The sequence below is a fragment of the Panthera pardus genome, unplaced genomic scaffold, assembly GCF_024362965.1.
Source record: "Panthera pardus isolate Hobbes unplaced genomic scaffold, ASM2436296v1 HiC_scaffold_13, whole genome shotgun sequence".
NCBI lineage: Eukaryota > Metazoa > Chordata > Mammalia > Carnivora > Felidae > Panthera > Panthera pardus.
In genome coordinates, this window is record NW_026526688.1 from 148,533,417 (window position 1) to 148,553,691 (window position 20,275).

At 37.1% G+C, this 20,275-nt stretch overlaps 1 long non-coding RNA gene and 1 other non-coding gene across 2 annotated transcripts; one reads left to right on the forward strand and one right to left on the reverse strand.

Annotated features, from left to right (window-relative positions):
- Positions 1–3,543: 3,543 nt before the first annotated feature.
- On the reverse strand, positions 3,544–6,376 carry LOC109275034 (uncharacterized). The gene is made up of 4 exons (XR_008421484.1): positions 6,346–6,376; positions 5,211–5,234; positions 5,073–5,117; positions 3,544–3,663 (listed from the first exon to the last, which is right to left on the reverse strand). It is a non-coding gene; the product is annotated as an uncharacterized LOC109275034 (long non-coding RNA).
- LOC128776782 (U6 spliceosomal RNA) lies at positions 3,862–3,969 on the forward strand. The gene has a single exon (XR_008421956.1). It is a non-coding gene; the product is annotated as a U6 spliceosomal RNA (small nuclear RNA).
- Positions 6,377–20,275: the final 13,899 nt, after the last annotated feature.

Sequence of the window (20,275 nt, forward strand, 5' to 3'; positions counted from 1 at the left end):
CAAAAATAAGCAATAACCCGAGAAAAAAAAATGAGGCTTTCAAAAAATTGTAAAAATCGGTCCGATTTTTAAAAGTAGTGTAAAAGACAGAAAATATAATTAGATGTAAATGAAAACGTCGGATGGAGAGAATTGAGAACAATTATAGGAAATACAATCCAGGGGCCAAAGAAAAATTGCATTTCTTAGGCAATTAAAATGATGATTTTTGGGTTTATTAAGAGACCAAATTTGCAGGCATGCCACTTCTTCTCATTAACATTTTAAACCCGATGTAGCAGTATATAAATAAAAACAGCTTACCATATCAACAATCTTCCCTGAAGTTTCCTTAAAGAAAGCAGAGAAAAGTGAAACCCATTTCATTCCATCGGGTATACAGAATTTCCTTTGGAATACAACAAGAAAACCAATGTTCCATAAAGAAAGAAGAATAATGCATTCATTTCCATTCTTTGAGTTGTATCTGAGTTCCCCAACCGGGAAACACACTGATTGTGTTGTATTAGAATGCAAACTCCAGGTGGAATATGATTCCCTTCTTTTAGTTGTTGTATCTCCAAGCCCTAGAGTCATGTAAGGAACATAGTACTTGAGAAATACATATTTCTGAAATAAATATCTACTTGAATTTAATGACTTCTAGTATGAAGTGTGCGTTTAAATGTGTGTGTTTGTTGCAAAGTACAGTAAGTGGGTGTTTGCATAGAGAAGCATTTCTTCAAATCTGTGTTTTGGGTGGCTTTTATGTAAAATTTCTACTAGAATAAATTTCAGGAAAAATATTTGCTCAGCATTTGCTTACATGAGCAAAGATAGTCACAATAAATGAAAAAGTCAGGATTTTGTAAAAATCAAAACCACGAAATGCTGAGATCACCTCTCCTCATGGGACACATGGATTTTAGTTCATGATTTGAGTCTTGTGCTTCTTAAAGCAAGGTACATGCCATGTATTTTATAACCATTATGACATTTGAAAGTAACTTTAAAAGTTGATTTAATTTTAGTGGTTCTGACTCACCTCCTGGGAGACGCTGGTAGATTCCTTGAAGAAGAAAGAAAGAAACAATGCATTTCAGTTATGTATTCGTATAAATGTCATTTTGCCTCAAGCAGCTTCCCACTTTCTCATAAAGGAAATACAAGGAGCCAAAGTAGCCCTAGCCTTAGGTGGTATCAGGGTGTCTTTAGGCATTTAGCTTATGCAGCATTGGTAGGAAGATATTTGGAAATTAGAACTTGATGTATGAAGTTGAGTCCTTACCCCAAGTCGGATGCCTCTCAGCCATTTTGTCAAATTGAGGATGGGCACCAGGACTCCTGGAGTCACATTATTATTCAGTGACCTCTAGCAAAGGAAATGGTGTTGAACATTTTTGCTCGGTCCCTTAGCACACAAATCTGATCTTGCTCACTTTGACTATGTAGGGTTTTAGTCTGCTCCCCTAAATGTTTGTGATCATTGCCACAATTTATGTCTTCTTTTTCTGTAATTCCCTAACCAACTTGATGCATGCAAAATAGAAATTGAGAATCAAGACTGTCTTGTACAGACCTTAATCTCTGTTTCCGGATGCCATGTTTCTGTCCTCACAGGAAAGCCCCTCACCTCACTGGAGGACAGGTACTCTTTTTCCTATATAGAAACAAACATAAGTTTCAATTGTATGGTCCAATGAAATGACTATCATGTGGAAATACCGTTTCCTTTTTAGGAGGACTTTAGTTGAATTGGGCTTCCTTTGCCAAAGTCTCATGGTTTCCTACATAGTAATACACAAATAACTCTGTACATGAAAGAAATTATTGTTCTAACTTAACGTATTTTTATATTTAGGAGCTGCTTGAAGTGTTGCATTGTAGATATTAAAGTTGCCATAGTTTTTTAACGTACGATATTATCGGTGGAAATTAGACAATAGTACATGAGGAAATACTACAGTAATTTAACATAATTATGGGTTCTCAGGTAGGAAATATACACTTAGTTTGAAGATCAATGCTAAATATATAATATTGGGCAGGTGTTCTCTATCAGAGGCAAGTCCTAAAGATGAAAGCATTTTCTTGATATACATCACTGACATAAAATTCCAACCATGGCAGAAGCACTTGTGTATTAGTCACCTGCTAGTGACTGCAGTTCATGATTAGGTGAGCAAAAGTGTAGAGGAGAAGGAATGACTGAGGCCACCTACAGAATCAAAAAAAGGGAAGAAGGTGGTTAAGACTAGTGAAGTCTATGGGAAAAGGAACTGTTGTCCCATGTAAAATTGATCACTGAAGTAGCTTGCTTCTCTTTGCCTGCATTGAATTTATTAGCATTTGCAATTGTCTATCTCCTCTTGACTATTGAATTGGCTTTAATGTTAAGAAGACATCAAGTCTCATCAAGTAAATGAGGCAAGAAAGATTCTGAGTGCCTTAAGTAGATGGTGGTCTTCTGAGATGTAAATTGAGGGTCAGAGGAGGGGTTGGTATGGAGTTTCTTAGGCTTTGCAGAGTAAAGGAGTAATTGGAAATTCTCTTTAAGTGACAATTACATAACACTGACATATTATATGTACATAGCTATTTTTATTTACTCTAAGATCACTGAAGCTTTTTCCTATGTAAACTGGTAAATTTCACGTGATATTGACATATGACTTCACATAGCTTCCTTGTTTTACCCAGAATGAATGCTATGGAAACAAGCTGACTCTCATCCTATTTCAAGTGGGGTCACTGCTTTCTTTGTTGGTTAATAGCTCAAATCCACATAATCTATGGATTTTGCTTCCCAAATCTGCCATCTTCTGGACACAAGAGTTTTTCCGCCCAAACGAAGAAACATTTTGACCTTTAGGTTGTTCCTTAGGCATGTGGCATTCAAACCAAGGTACTAAAGCTTACTTCCCCTCATGGTGGTGATGGTATCTTTAACCTCCATGGGTCACCTAAGCAAATCATTCCCATTCAAGAAATAGGAAGCACAGAGAGGGAGGTGATTTCCCTAAAGTCTCATATCTTGTTCATGGCAGGTCTGGCACTCTTTTCCAGGACTTCTGACTCCACATCTCACATCGTTTACAGTTAAGTGCCCTCTCCTATGGTCAGTTTCCTGCTCTGCCACTTAGTCCTTGTGTTTGACAAAGTCCCTTAGCCAAAGATGATTTATGAATGCAAGTGGAGATGTGAACTGGACTGTTGACAAATGATTTCATGTCTTTCATTTCAGTTCACTTAATACAATGGAGATGATATTCTCTTGGTCTGCCTCCTTCAAAGACAACTGCCAGATTCAAGTAAAATGACCTAGAAATGAATACTTAGGACAGTTCAACTTATTCATACTCAAAATTGGTATTACTAATGCTATATTTATAGCATTTTGAGTATATGATTTGTGACTTCATTTCTGACCTAAAGAATTACATTTAAGTTTGTTGCACTTTCTACATTTAAAGGGATTGACGCCTTGTTTCTCTCCTGTTAATTTTTTTCTTTTACAAGAATGTCAGAAACCAACAAACAAAAAGTAGAACTCACCAGAAGGGGAAATAGATGATAGCCATTTGTCTTAATGTGATTCCATGGGTTCCTAACACTGTGCTGTTGATGATAAGCCTCAAGATACTGGGGAAGATTCCATGCCTGATAAAACTGGTTGATTTTGCTCTGTAAGAAAAGAAATATGCCAGTATTTAACATCAGAATGGAATCTTTTCTATGGGCCAGAGCTTATATGGACAAGACAAAGTGAATTAAAACTTGATTTAGATAAAATCTCAGTGATGCCAAACTGATCAAAGACATTTCTAACCCAAAATTGACTGTTACAGATATTTACTATCTCCATTCATGGAGTGAACTTCAGTGCTTGCTTCTGTAGCACATACACTAAAATTGGAAGGATACAGGGAAGATTGGCTTGGCCCTTGCACAAGGATGACATAGACTGAACCTCAGAATTAAAGATGCAGTCTAGCTACTTGAACGCTTCCACATGGAAATAACTGAATGTACAAAAGGAACAGAAAGTATAAGAAATGGAGTGGAGAATCGTTTAAAAAATCAAACAAAACCACCGTCTGAGTTTTCATTTCTGTTTCCATAGCTGGTTAAGAAAGCCTGGTTCTCATGTCACGGAACACTCACCTTCTATTCCCATGGCCCTGGGCTGGTCCTATGCCTGTTATGAAGTTACCCTTTAGTGAACTGATGATATATGTGGAGTGATTTGGATCCTACAGGTCACATTTGTCTAGCTGAACAAATTCTACCTTGATTTGGCTTTGGGTGTTTGCCCATATGTTAGTGTAGAAATTGAATGTGAAATCACTTAATTCTTAGAAAGATTCACTTCATACTGATGATAAGAAAATCAGTATGTAAAAATCAACGTGTCTTTAGAATCGCATGTGGATAAGTGTCAGATGGACACATGATTATGATAAGGATGATAGAAGGAATGTTATTAGAAATATATAGAAAGACTAGTAGAGCTATTAGAATGTTCTAAGAATAAATGGTTTCATTTGGGAGATCTCGCTTTTAAATGCTCAATGGGAAGCAGTTCCTGTTAGAATGCATTTAGAGCATATTTTTCCTATGTGTATAAATTCAATAGCAATTGGGACCTTTGGTGCACATTTTTGTGTTTTGAGGATTCTGTTAAATAGTTTACATATCTAACTCCAGAGAGGGGTTACCAGATCTCTTACAGTTGGGGTAATAATAGTTAAAAGCTTTTTACCTTAACATATCAGGTTTTGCTACTTGAAAGAGAAGTTCAGTGAGCAGTTATGTACTTTGAGACCACAGTGATAGATGACTTAAATTTAAGAACACTCTTCCTGAGGCTTGTAACTCTTCCTAATTAATTGGGTCATACATTTTACTGAAAACTTCTGTTTGTTAAGATAATCTTTACATATCCTGATCACAACAATTGAACAAAGTAATTTTTAACACAAATTTGGTGTGAACTATGTCATAGGGAACATCCAATAAGTGATCATCTGGGAGAGAAAAGAGTTGTCAAACAGATTCTTTCACTGGAAGTAATTAATTATCTGAGAAATTACCAGTTGATTGAGGTAGACCTTTTCTTCCTCAGGCAGCTCAATTGTCTATCAAAAAATAAAGCACATATTAGACAAAGATAAGCAAAACCCCAATTCATAATGTTGTTAAGTTAATTTTTAAAAATAATGATTACTTACATCAGTAGGGACATCACCAGTTTCCTAGTGTGACAAATAAAGAAATAGCTTATTTAAATGACATAGCAGTAGTTGTCTCTAAACAATATGATAGAAAGGGAGGGGCAATAACTGAATAGCCAGAGTCCAAGCTACTAGCCTGAGAAATCAAGTATATATTAGCAATTAAGTAAGTTAAACTATTAATTTTCACAACTGTCTCTCTCATTTTGCGCCACTATAAAACCATGACTCTAAATATGTCTTATTTCAAAAACATTATCAATCTTAAGTTGGCAATTTTACATGCTGCCAGTGTAGACAGGTGTCCCAAAATAGCAAAATAGACCAGGTGGGCTGTGTGGGAAATGAGGCCTTGTGGCTCTTTGTGGAAATGACAGTCATGGCCTGAGACTCTCAGTTTGCATCTGGAATGTGGACGTGGACAAAAGATCAAGCAAGTTTCCCAAGTCACAAGCTGGGAAGAATCCAGGCAGTGCCCAAGGCACAATGGTCTGGACCGTGACCCATGAAGATGTTTCCTGCTCCTTCGGAACACTCTCACACTGTGACTTTTGCTACCATAGAAGGTGTTTCTTGTACTGGTGACCTACACATGTCTTCGCTCCAATGCTCAACTCAAGCTCCTTAAAAGTGGTTCCCAAAGCTTAATGTGATCCATATCACATAGTGGCCTGCCTGAAATGCAGATTGCCTAGTTGCAACTCAAACTTTCTGGTTCAGTATGTGTGAGGTAGGGCCGATGACTTTGTGTTTCTCATAATTTCTCAGGTGCTTCTGATATTACTTACATCGTGACAATCTGTATGAACTGCTTCTCTAAAGAATCCTGAGAAGTTTTCGGAAGTGAAACCACAGTGAAGGCAATTGGCAAGCTCTTGATTTGGCACAGGGTTGATTTAAAATGCAGTTTCTTATGGATTCATATACGTATTTTCAGAGGATCAGGGTAGAACAAACAATTCTTCTCAGGAAGATTGTCAATTGCAGTCACCAAAGATATTTTTAGAACTTTTCCATTACATCCTTTAAATGTTTAGACGTGGATTTGCTAAGGATTATCAAAGTACTGACTAACAGGAAAGCTGCCATTTCTTGAAATAGCTCTTTGGCTTTAACATAAACAGGATCTTACCTCACTAGAGGAACTGGTGGCAGATTCCTGAGAAGTGAAAAGATAATATAATAATACAAATCTGGCACAAAAGAAATTGAATCTTCAACGTTATTTTTGAATATCAGTAGTTATTTTATATGTGCTTCGTAGTAATTACCTACTTGATGATTAGTAGGAAACATCAAAATGTATTGAAATAGAACACTTAAATCGATTTTTAGAGATAATTATTGCAAATGACCTTGGTAAACCAATGGGAAGACAACAATATACTTTATATATGCTCCTCATGCTTTTATTTTAATATGTACTTATTTTAATGTATATTAGAAAGTATATAACCAAGTGAATCAAACCAGTGACTAGGGTAGACTTGATAGAGACTTTCAATTAAAAGCAAATTTAGTTACTACTAAAAGGGTAAATTTTTGAGAAACTATAAATATCAGCCTAACTCATTAAAACACAAAAGGACCAGGTCAAGGACTGTATTTCTCCTGGCAACTAACTGCGGAGGAATTTACTGGATATGTTGATTCATGCGCAAATAAAAATTCAATTAATTAGTCCTCAAATTTGGACAAGTGCATGGTTTTGCCTTGTTTTTCCAATATTCTTGATATAGAATATATTTGTCATCTCTGCTAACGTGTAACTTTACTCAAAGCAATTTTATACTAAACGATATGATGAGATTTGAAATCAAGATTATTATCTTAATGGGAATGCAGCGAGTGTCCTCCTTGAGAGCAGCCAAAATCAGGGCTGATCTAATCTTGATTCAAGAGAGAGTTGCTTCTCCATCATCTCTATATCGAATTTTTTGGCAGAAAGTGATGCTTATAAAATATAATGGTCATGAGGTCCGGAATTGGGACGGAGAAGGGAACGTGATGGACCATATATAAGAACCCCTGTAGAGAAATGGCATTTTGAAAACTTGGGTCACAAATGGAACACAAATGCTTCCCTGGAATCCTTTTCACATAGTTTCACAACAAATAAGACCATGAAAACATCACCCATTTCACACTCAGAGGTGAACAAACACTACTTATATGAGAAAAAGCAAAAAGAACATAATTGTTAGAAAAGATGCCATATTCATCAAGCAAAAAGATATGAATGAATAACTTTTACCTGATTGGTTTGGATGACCACATTATTGTCCTGCCTATATTTCTGCAAAAAAAATACATACTGTTTATTTCAGAGCCTATGTGAAAATGAAAAAGTACTTGAAATGTATTTAATGACAAGAGTTCTGACTTACTTCTTCAGGGAGGATGGCAGAGTCCTTAGCAAAAGAAATTGATAATGAATTTTTATTCCTTAATTATGGAATTTTTACTTATCCTCCCTAAGAAAGTACCCTTTCACATACATTATCCAGGATGTCAAGATAAAATATTAGTCTTTGACAGAATTAAAAAGTGAATTTGACCTAATTTTTTTTCTCCTTAGATACCTAGCTCATTATGTTTTAGTTAAGTAACTTATACTGCACTCTTGTATTATAAGATTGCACAACTATAACATTTTTGCAAATACCGACAGCAGGGAAGAAACAATTTATTACTCCTCTGCATAGAACACTTTCCCTTCTTTCTTTCTCTCTTTCTTTCTCTCCCTCTCTTTCTGCCTTCCTTCCTCCCTTTTTGTTCTTTTCTCTTTCTTTTTCTCTCTTTCTTTCCTTTTATCTTTCTTTCTTTCTTTCTTTCTTTCTTTCTTTCTCTTTTTGAAATGGAATACAAAGCAAGGGAGCACGGTAATTCTTTGAGTGACTTTAAAGAAGTTTTGTGCACATGTTGTGTATCCCTGGGCAACAAGAAAATTAAGAAATTAGCACTTAATGTGGATTCAAATGTGCAGGAGTCTCCTACTCCAGAAGAGGATAAAATAGATCCTGTCATTGCGTTCACGACATGCAAAATGCTCACTGTTCTTCCTGTGCTGTTATTACTATTATTGGATAGTGGCTTGAGAAATAAATGAAAAAAAAGGTATAAATCTCATCCTAGTATAAGTGGAAGCACAGAGTTTGGTTTACTCTTTTCAAATTTTGTAGCAATGACTACACTTCTTGTTTTTCAGGATTCCGTAGCTCTAGTGTTATTGATCACAAAAATGAAGATAATTAACCCAGTACATGCTATGTGCTACTAGGTGCCAGGAATTGTCTTCACAATAATGCGCCTTACCTCACTGGAGGAGAGCTGCTTTAGCTCCTATATAAATAACAAAAACAAACAGAAGTTTAACTTTTATGGCTTATTTAAAATGCCAAGGTGATTCTCTGCCTCTACTGTTCAATAGCAATGATTAAAACAATTTCTTTGTAACCTAGGGAAATAGGGAATAGAAATCAGGCCTCCTTCAAAATATTGTTCCAAATACAATCAGTAAACAATGATACTGTTACTTATAAGTTGCCAGGACAACTGTGACAGTCCTTTTGAATATCCTGATCTAGCACTGGCTAGTGGCACCTCCCAAACTGTAGCCTAGTAACCTTGTGAATTAAGAGGTATGATTAAGGCCAATGACTCTGTAGAAAGAAAAGCAGGAGGGTGATTATGTCTAGTGGAGTTTAAGAGCAAAGAGGTCATTGATGCTATACAGTATTGATAACTGAAGCCTTTTTGTTGTTTTTTGAAGTAACTTGTTCTTATCAGAAATAAGTCTCACTTTAGATTTATTCTTAAATTGGCTACAAATGGAAGAAGGCACAAATCCCTGTCTGCATGTGTCTCCTGGATGTGGGGACACACGTTAGGGCAAAGGTTCTGAGCACCACAAGGAAACTTGCCCTTGTCGCACAGTTTGATGTTGGGGTGGGAGGGAAGTGGGCATGTGAGTTCCCCCAAGAACAGTGTGGGAATAATGCTGATAGACCGGCATGATATACACTAAAATACATACGTAAACATGTGTATGTATATCTGTGTTTGTGAAGCTCTTTCACATGCTTTATCTCTGATATACTCATTATTTTGTGACATGAATGTTACTATTGTATTCTCGCTAGGTCATTGGGTGAATAATTTACAAAGTTTCCACTCAAATCCAGAGCTATAAATTGTCCCCTGTCACTGGTCCTTGTTTTGTATTTTAACATCATGATTTCTCAACTGCTTGTATCAAGAATGGTGAAATTCTGTCATTTCATTGACAGCTGACTGTCGAATTCCAAATTGTAGTGGTGGGACCTGCTTACAATTCGAGAGACATGCCAGGGAGTGGAGAAAGCTCCTCCGGAAAATTCTATCAATTAGCCAACATAGGATGCAGGGGAATTTATGCCTCCCTCCCTATGGCGATAGCTTCCTTGTCATTATCGCGAAATCACTTCATAAAGGTTTGTTTTTCTTCACAGTCCGCATAATGCAGGCCCGTACTATCCTTGGTCATACATTAAAGGGTTACATCCTTAGCCTCTCTTCCATTGCTGCCCACATCTGCATCTTCTGCGTGTAGTAAAAAGGTCACTCTGATGTATCTAAGTAAGAAAGGATCCCATTATATGTCCCATTATCCTTACTTACATGCTTTGCCAGAGCCACAGCCAAAAGGCAGGTAAAGAGGAGGAACTTCATGGTTACTCGGGGCTGCAAAAACATACATGGAAGACCAAGAAAAGATTTCAGCTTCTACAAATTACATTCTCTGACATTTCATGTTCTATTATTATCTTTACACCAGGTAATGGAGAAAGGGCACTGAAGAGGACTAAAAGTAGATGCTTTTAAGGAGCTCGTGAATATGAATGTATCAGTTTATTTTGGAAGAGCCATTTATGTCGTTCTCAATCAACAAGACATAATGTAATGCCATACTTGCTGAAATGTGGAAGGTTCATTCAGACATAGTCAGTTCAAGGGATTATTCTCACTGACAGGCCTTTTGTGAAGATCAACTATCAGAAACACAAAGCACAAGGGGCACTCTTTTAAATCAGATACAGGTGAGGCAAAATGCAGCCTTGCTCCCTCCTAAGAAGTAGCAGGTGGCAGTGATTGGGTTAGACATCAGGTGTCCTCCTAGTTCCAGCTTGACCCTGGACTTGGCTGCTGAAGTGTTCGCTAGCCTGGGACAACACTAGGTGTCATTGACCGCATTCAACAAATGGGACTATGACTCTAAGTTTGCCTCTAGCCAGCTCACTCTCTAATTCTATGGCTACAAACAAATCCATGAGGTATTTGACCGATTCGAGTTTTTTCCCTGTGATTAAGTGAATAAGCAAAGATTAAAATAAGGTTATTCTATTGTATTTTCCATATATTTTACTTATCATAGTTTGCATATTTAAAATCTACTTTGAAGAGTAATTTTAATGTTTACCCAAACAACTTCAAAATGTCTGTGACCCATACTTATGTGAATGAAGACGGCATATATGTACATGTACTAAATTATCTGTCTTAATCCTGGATTGTATAATATTAAAATAATTCCAAGTCTATAATATAAAACCTCTCAGCTTTACACTGAGTAGTAATGGCATAGAGTTGATGTGATATTTTTCTCTTCTAAACAAAAATAATGTTTCATCCATACGGTATGCAGAAGACATATTTCACATTGCCAAAGGATTATTTAAAATTGTAAGGGATATTTCATTGCTTTTGATGAAATAAGTGCATTTTATATATCTGTTTGCATATCATTCTTACTTAGAGATAGTATTTCACATAGGTGAAAGAAATGAAACGTGTAAAACTGCGAGTTCTTAATTAGACATATATTTAACATGTTAGATGGACATTTGAAAGAGTTGTAGGGATTCAACAACTGCTATACGGCAAATACTGTGCCTGACTCCATATAATATTCAATGTATTCTTCAAAATAGCTTTGTGTTTTCTGTATCATCTCCAATTTCTAAATAAAAATATGGTCCCGGAACTACACACCAAATAATCAGTTGCTGGCGATCTAGAAGCCTGGTACTTTGGTCCTTCCTCCAGAAAGAAACATTGCACTTTATGAGATAGAGAGTCATGGGAAATATTGCAGTGTCTACATATTAATTGCATATTTATTTATTAATTACTTTATTATTTTGTTTTATTTTAGAGAGAGAAAGAGTAATTGATGGAGAAGTGCAGAGGGAGAGAGAAAGAGAGAAACTGAGAGAGAGAGAGAGAGAGAGATAGAGAGAGAGAGAGAATCTTAAGTAGGCTCCAGGCCCAGTACAGAGCCTGACACTGGGTTTGATCGCACAACCATGGGATCACGACCTGAGCCAAAATCAAGAGTCAAAATACTCGACCGACTGAGACACCTAGGAGCCCCTAATTTCAAAACAAAACAAAACAAAACAAAAACCCAAAAAAACTAAAAAGAAGATAAATGATTAGCTTGTATTAAAAGAAAATTCCTCAAAATTATAACTTTTTATAAGTACTTAAATATTTTTTAACATGTTTGAAATATCTTTTACCAGGCCATCATAGGAGAGAAAGAACATATATAAACATTACCTTGCTCCCCAAATGGAAGACCAGAGGACCAGGCAGGGAATGATCTCTGATGGGTTATGTCAGTACTATTTAAATGTTGTTCCTCCATTATATGTTAATTTTGTGGTTCAAAATCCTTAAAAAGCCAGTTGAATTCTAAGAAGTCCCTCTGATTAGAAATTGTTTTTCTTCCAGATTTTTTTCCCCCGCAGATTCCAAGGAATGCTTTAACACACTTTGATTTAGAGCATGATAGCAGGAAATGAGGATGTTGTAATCTACAATGATAATCTGTATTTTGTATGTGGCCTTCCTCTGCTATGAATTAGTTTGTTGATTCAAACAAGTTTCTTTTTTTTTTTTCTTTTCTCCTGGCACCTCCTTTGCTGCATAAGAATATGGTGTTTTCGACAAAAAAATAGTTCTCTAATGCTTTTCCAGCTGTCAAATACCCTGGAAAAAAATTCTGGAATGAATTTTTTCTTTTTCTCTCTGGATTTTGCTTCTATAAAAACGCTATCATCATAATAAAAATAATAATATTGTCTAATCTAATGTAATGATTTTACAACTTGGCACTAATGTGTATGAAGTAGATACATATTTCTATGGAAATGGCTAAAACGGATTACAAATTCATAAAACAACATTTTCATTGCAGGTGTTAAAAATGTATAATAAAGGTCCAGGTGTAAGAAAATAAGATATAATGAGACCATGGCTTCCCTAGGAGTGCCAGCTTCTTGTGAAAGGCAGAGTTAATACTCAGAAGACTATTTTGACTTCTACAGTTAATGTCCCAATCATGACATGTCTTCTAATTTTTAACATTAGGACAAGAGTTGAATATTTATGTGAATCTGATTTTCATATATTGCTAACTGTTTAACACGTTTGAAATATTGTGCAGTCCAATCAAACACAACATTATAGCCCCTGCCTAAGTGCCACCAGGATGAGACTCTTGTGCAAATGCCTACATGTAATTATTTGTGTTTATTGAGGAACTAGTCGCATTAGGAAACCCAATTTGCTGGTTAGCTGACAATAAATGTTTAAGCTTCAATATGTTAACATATTTTTTGCAAGAGTTTTTCTAAAATTTATCATGCATACCATATGCTTGTAAACAATAAAGAACAATTAGAGTATATGGTACTTAGCTGCCATTGAGAAATGATTTCTCCTAAAGTTATAATTTTTGGCCTTAAAAAATTGTGTTTGATTTTCTATTTTCTTTGTTGCTGTCAGTCAATTACATTGCATTGTATGAAACTATTTCATTGAATCACTTTTCCATCCAGAGTGGAGGAAACCTGACTAGTTCCAGCACATGCCCTGACACCTGGCATGTTGTGGTATTCAGTAAATTCTTTATTTTTACAGCTGGCCTTGCTTGCTTTTTCAGCTACCTTTTTGACTCGTATTTGATAACTTTAAATTTCAAAGAGACTGGAGATCATGCAACCATGCTTTTTCATTTCTTTAAACGCCAATGAACTTTACTTTTTTCTCTGACTTAGAAATTACTATGAATGCACATGTACTTGTCGTCTTCCTCTAAGACCTTTTCATGTGGGTAACTTCTTTCTCCTATATCTTCACTTCCTTTGTTTGCATTTGATCATCCCCTTAGTCTACAATGTTCTTGAGTTCTCTCTGGTCTCTGATGCCAACGCTTCAATTTGTGCTCCCAGGAGTCACACCACTAATTCACTCTTTACACTGACCCCCCAGCCTCTTGAAAGATGACATATGTGCAGCTTCTTCTCACTAACTTCCCAGTCCACTGCCTCTGCACCGGACATCTCATCATCTCCCGCACAGTCAGTCCCCTCTAGTTTCAAGCAGGTCTCCAACTTTTTATGAGCCATTTCCAAAATCTATGTCCCACAACGCCCTCACAAAACTTTTTAAAATAATAGATATTTCAGGTAAGTTAACTGCCTAAAAACATTTCTCTGGCTTCTTATCATGTCTAAGGTAATACCGAAGATTGTTCTAATCATCTTCAAGGCCATCTGAATTTTGCACAGTAGATATCTGTGGCCTCAATTCTTGCTCCTTGTTGAGTCATTGACCCTCTTTCCTGAGGTCACCATGGATGTTCACATCTCTGTGACTCCACATTTTGTCTCTGACCAAGGTGCCCACTCACATTTTCTGTGACAATACATAACTTCCTATGTGTTCTTTCAGATCAAACTCAAAATTGAACACACCTTTTTATTTTGTTTTGTTTTTAAAACTAGAAACACTTATTTATTTATTTAAAAAATGTTTTTAAAGTTTTTATTTATTTTTGAGAGAGAGAGAGACAGAGGATGAGCAGGGGAGGGGCAGAGAGAGAGGGAGACACAGAATCTGAAGGAGGCTCCAGGCTCTGGGCTGTCAGCTCAGAGCATGATGCGGGGCTTGACTCACAGAGTGTGAGATCATGACCTGAGCTAAAGTCGGATGCTTAACTGACTGAGCCACCCAGGTGCCCCTTATTTATTTATTTTACAGGTTATTTCTTTATTTGAGAGATACAGAGAGAGAATGAGAGAGAGGGGGAGAGCAGGAGGAGCAGAGGGAGGACAGAGAGAATCCCAAGCAGGTTCCACACTGTCAGCATGGAGCTCATTGTGGGCCAAGCCCATGAACCATGAAGTCATGACCTGAGCAGAAACCAAGAGTCAGATACTTAACAGACTGAACCGCCGAGGTACCCTTTGAATACAACTTTGAAATTACTCTCCAAATATCACAGAAACACAAATCCTTATATTTCTTGTGCAAATTTCTTCTATTTAATAAAAATAATATATACATATAAATAAAAGATTGATGCTGATATGTAACTGTAATTCATTTAAGGTCGCAGACTTTGAGTCTGGAGTTCTCTTTTGTCCAGCAAGAGAGCAGATGAAGAATTGAATATGAGAGAGGCTGATAGCTAGGAGGAGACAAGAGCCCTGAGTAAGGGTCCTTGCTCTGTACTTATTAGGATCAGAAAGCTTATAAGTGTGATGGATGTGCAGAAAGAGACAATGAAACAGTGATCATTAACTCAAGTGTGTGAGAGAATGGGGTTTTGATGCTATGCAGTGTGAGGGATTTGGGTCAATACAAAACAAAATCAAGGCACTGAGCAGATGGCTGTTTATGGTAGGCAGTAGGCACCTTGTCTGTTTATCTTAACTTGCTTAGAGGATAAGACAGAACATGCTACCTCAGGGTCAACAAGGCACTTGTTGTTTTTTTGTTTGTTTGTTTTGCTAACTAGTTCAGGGCAATTTCACCCTGCTGCCATGGTCTTTCACCCTGTTTACCTGTTTTTGGTCTTTCACCCTGTTTACCTGTTTACCTATTCTCCAATGCTTTCATCTTGTGGAAATGGCTTCCTGATCTATGCTTTTTTTTCTACACTGGGGTCACTTTTGCCCCGTGGCCGCTTTCTGCTCTAAGCCTTGTCGACCCACTGGTGCAAGCTCAGGGTATTCCTAAACTTATTCCCCACACTTTAACAAATAATTATTGAGAGCTAATATGTGCTGGGAGCTCCAATAGACACTTAGAATAGACCATGCAGACAAGCAGCAAAAATCTTAGACTTCAGGGAAGTTATACTGTAACTGGAAAGAGACATAACAAACATGATAATTAAATAATAGGTGGTTGGTCTGATTGTGATATACACTAAGAGAAAATTGATTTGGAGAAGGGAGTTAAGAAATTTGGGAGGGAAGGCTTTTCAGTATTAGATAGTGTGGCCAGGAAATGCCTTCCTGAGCAGGAGAGTAACAACTCAAGAACATAAGAAGTATACTATAGACATAGCTGGGAGAAGAGACTCCACTCCAGGCTGTGGGAGGGGAGCACGCCTGGTACTCTTAAAAACTACAACAAATAGAACAGTGCAGCTGGAGTTGAGGATATTTAGTGGATGAGTTCAGAGAAGCCATATGCCCAGGAACTACAGGATTTGGGGGCATCACGATGACTTTAAAAGAGTTTTACTCCATCATTTAGCTGCTGGCCATAATTGTGTATCAGGGACTAGATTCATCTTCTTGCTTTAAAGAACGAAAAAAACCCCTCAAAATATATGATACAACAATTTTAAGACCTTATACTACAGGAAAGGAAAATATAATCCCCAGGAAGAGAGAGAAAAGCCAGATAAGTCCTGTGATTAACCCAGCTCATCACCTGGAAAGAATTTACAAACTGTGGCACAAGAATTTGGGGCTTTAAAGCAATAGGCAATTCCCCTCAGTGGAGAAGAAGTTGTTGAGATTGCTGGAGGAAAGGACTGCACTTGATGTAGCAGAATACTGAGAAGGAGAGCATTTCAAAGGCTGGAGAGGACTGCCCAGAGAAAAGACTTCTGGACATCTACAGAGGGTTGCTCTTATTCTTCTGCTGAGTTTTCACGAGTACAAATACATGTGAGGAAACCCCATGAGGCTGGGGGCTGTACATCACAAAGGAGCATGTTGTGCAATCCCTTGAATCCCTTGAACTCAAACGGGACTAAGATAGACCAGGTTAGCTACAGCCAGGGTGGAAATAGCCTGTAAAGCACCTGGCATTGGTAGCATGCTTTAATAGAAGTGTAAATTTATGTGGAAATGAAAGCCTCTAATTGCCTCGATTGTCTAATAAAGCTTAAAAGCAAGCCTCTACAGTGAAAAATTGTTTACAGGTAGCTTCATTGTGACCCACAACATAAATCAATAACATTCAAGGGAATAAAAAAATATTCAGCACCCCCTCTCAAAAAGGCAAAATTCAATGCTTGGCATCCACTCAAATTTACATGGCATGGAGCAAAGAAGAAATATATGACTCACAATGAAGAGAAGTTTACATTGATAGAAACAGACTCAGCAATGACAAATAAGATGGAATTAGCAAACAAGCCTATTAAGAATCTTAGTGTAACTGTATCTGATGTGTTTAAGTAGAGGAAATCCTGAGCGTATTCGAAACACATGATGGTAAGATGAAAAGTACACTGAATGTAGGTAGTAGCATATGTAAATGAAAAGAGTCAGGAACTTGAATATATAGCAAAAAAGTATCCAAAATAACATGGTAAAAGAAAGTGCTAAAAGAAAAAACAGTCCCTTGAAATATCTCTGGGGAAACCGTTTGTGAATACATATGTAATTGTAACAAAGAGGAAAAGGAAGGAACAATATTTGAATAAATAAATGGCTGACATTTTCTAAATATTAGGAAAGTCTGATACCGTAGATTAAGAAGCTCAACAAAATGGCAGGTGAGAGAACATGAAAAATGTACATCAAACAACATAATCAAATTGCTTAAAAGCAGTTATAAAGAGAACATCCTAAGTAGCCAGAGTTGCAAAGATGCAAATGACAACTGACTTAATTTTGAAAAAAATAATAGAAGGAAAAGAGAATAGGAAAACTTTTTAAGCACTGAAAATATATCTGTCAAATAAATAGCGCTCAATCCCATGACCTTGGGATCAAGAGTCACATGCTCAACCTACTGAGCCACCCAGGTGACCTGAAATTATACTTTGAAGTGAAGATACAATAAATCTTTCATACTCCCAAAGGTGAAAAATCAATGACAGCCGGCTTACTTTGTAAAAAATATTAAAGGAAATACCTACAGGTAGAAGTAATAACACCTGGAAATCTGTAAACTACTCAAAGGAAGCACATTAGAAATGATAGAAATAGGGTAAATATGAATCGTCTTAATACTTACGTCTTAAAACTCTATAAAGGGTAAATTTTTTTTTTTAAAAATAACAACATATAGGACAGTCTGCAACACATAGAAAACTGAACATATAAGGCAACATCACCACAAAGGGTGTGAGATGGAAAAGGAAGACTATCCTTGTAAAGTTCTCTTTAGAAGGACTATTGTAAAAAAAAAAAAAAAAAAAAAAAAAAAAAAAGATAACAACTGTTGGTGAGGATGAGGAGAAAAGGGAACTGTGGAGAAAAGGTGTACAGTGTAAATTGCACAGCTATTACAGAAAACAGTAGGGAGGTTCCTCAAAAAGTTAAAAATAAAACTGCCATTAGATCTTGCAATCCCATTGGCATTGACTTGAAATTAATATGATGCAGTATTTGTTTTGTACCTCAATGAAACAGTGTGGTTGATCTATTAAAAAACTAGAACTATCACATGATCTAGGAATTCCACTTTGGCTATTTATCCAAAGCAACTGAAATCAGGATATCAAAGAGACACCTACATTCCCATGTTCATTGTAGCATGATTGTGCAGCAGCAGCCACAGTAGCAAGATGTGGAAATAGAAGTGCCTTGATGGATGAATACAGAAATAATATGGAGTATATACACACACTGGAATATTATTCCTCTTTTTTTAATGAAATCATGCCATTTGGGGGAACATGGGTGGTCCTGAAAGATATTATGGTCAATGCAATAAGCCAGACCTTAGAAATGCTTAGAAATGCTTAGAAAGATAAGCATTGTGTGGCCTCACTTATTTGGAGAATCTAAAGAGTCAAACTTACAGAAGCATAGGGTAGAATGGTGGTTCCAGGGGCTGGTGTTGGGGCAATGGGAACGTGATGGTCAGAAAGCACTGTTGTGGTCCTGCCTGATAAGCAAGTTCTGGAGACTTCCTGTGCAGGGTAGCAGAGTATCTATAGTCACCAAACTGTACAGCATACTTCCAATTTGCTAAGTGATTAGATCTTATGCTAAGTGTTCTTACCACACACATGCACACAAAATTATAATCGCAATAAATGATGAAGGGGGTGGGAGAAAATGGGAGGCAATAGATAGGTCTCTGATTTTGATAGTGGTGATGGTTTCCTGGGTGTGTACTTATCCCCAAACTCATCAAATTGTATACGTTAAATGTGTACCACTTTCGCATCTCAAACTCTATCTCAGTGAAATGGTTTTAAAAATAAAAAATAAGTCGGTTAAGCGTCCGACTTCGGCTCAGGTCATGATCTCACGGTCCGTGGGTTCGAGCCCCGCATCTGGCTCTGTGCTGACAGCTCAGAGCCTGGAGCCTGTTTCAGATTCTGTGTCTCCCTCTCTCTCTGCTCCTCCCCTGTTCATGCTCTGTCTCTCTCTGTCTCAAAAATAAATAAATGTTAAAAAAAATTAAAAATTTAAAAAAAATAAAAAAATAAGTTTGTATTGTTTTAAGCCCCTAGGTTAGTGATAATTTGTTGCAGCTGCCATAGGAAATGAATACAGGGGGTGTGGGGGTATTATAAATAGCCTGGGCTTTGGAATCCAACGGACCCAAGTATTGATTTTTTCTCTCTAACAATATACCTATTGTGCAATTTGGGATGAGTAACTTAATTCTGTTCAGTGCTGGATTCTTTCTCTGGATGTAATCATACTACTTCAGCAGGATTGGGTACAGATTTAATAAAATTTCTTCTGGGAAAGCATAGAAAGTGATAATCTCAAGTATAGAAACTGTTCTTACCACACACCTGCTGCCATTTTTAAGCTTTTGCTCTTTGTCAGACTGTGTATATGTGCCTTACGTTCGTTATTACGTTAATTCTCCAGCAACACCTTTAAGTTGTCATCACACAAGAGAAAATAGGGTTCAGACAGGCTTAATTCCTTGGCCAGAATCATGTCACCAGGAGATGAGAGCCATAATTGAAACGTGAAAAAAATATGTCCATGTAAGTTTATCTACAGGAGAGATAGGCCACACCGATCAGATTCTTTAAGGCTCATACTTGAAAGTGTCCTCTTTCAAAGAAAACCACAAAGCAGAGTTATTTCTAGATGCCTAATGCATTCATTGTGTAACTGAGACATAGGTCATTGGAGTCACACTGCATTTGATCTTCTGTATAAGTAACATTTTCATTGTGGTCACAAATACTGGGTGTATATAGTGTGCGTGCGTGTGTGTGTGTGTGTGTGCGCGCGTGTGTGTTGCAGGGACAACCTACCAGATATACATTGGGTATATGTAAAGAGTGAAAGGCAGAGGGGACAAAAATCACTGTTTTCATTCAGGTTAGATTCTGTATAAGGACAAGGTGAAAATCACTAAGATTCAAGGAGGAGAACACCAAAGAGCTCTTTGGTATCCGTTAAATTTCAGAAGTCTCTTACACACCCAGTGTGTAAGGTGGAGGGCCTAAAGGCCCATAACACACCCAACTCAACATTCTGCCAACTTCCTTTCCTCTCTGCTTCTTTCCTCAGCTTCTGAGTCTCAGCACCCTCTTTTTTGCTCCTTTCAAATATCTCCGGTCCCTTCACACCTCTCTCTGCTGTGTGCAACCCTATAGGGTTTGGGGATTGGCCTTTAGTTTGGGCTGATTTTCTCTGGAACAGAAGCCCTGTATCCATGAATTTTGGTGAGTAAAATGTTGCAGCAAAATATTGTCATTCAGCGTAATTTGTAAACTTTAAGTTGTCAATATTTACAACCATTGTACAGCTGAGATGATCTTTCCAGCCACTTGCTAAAGTGGC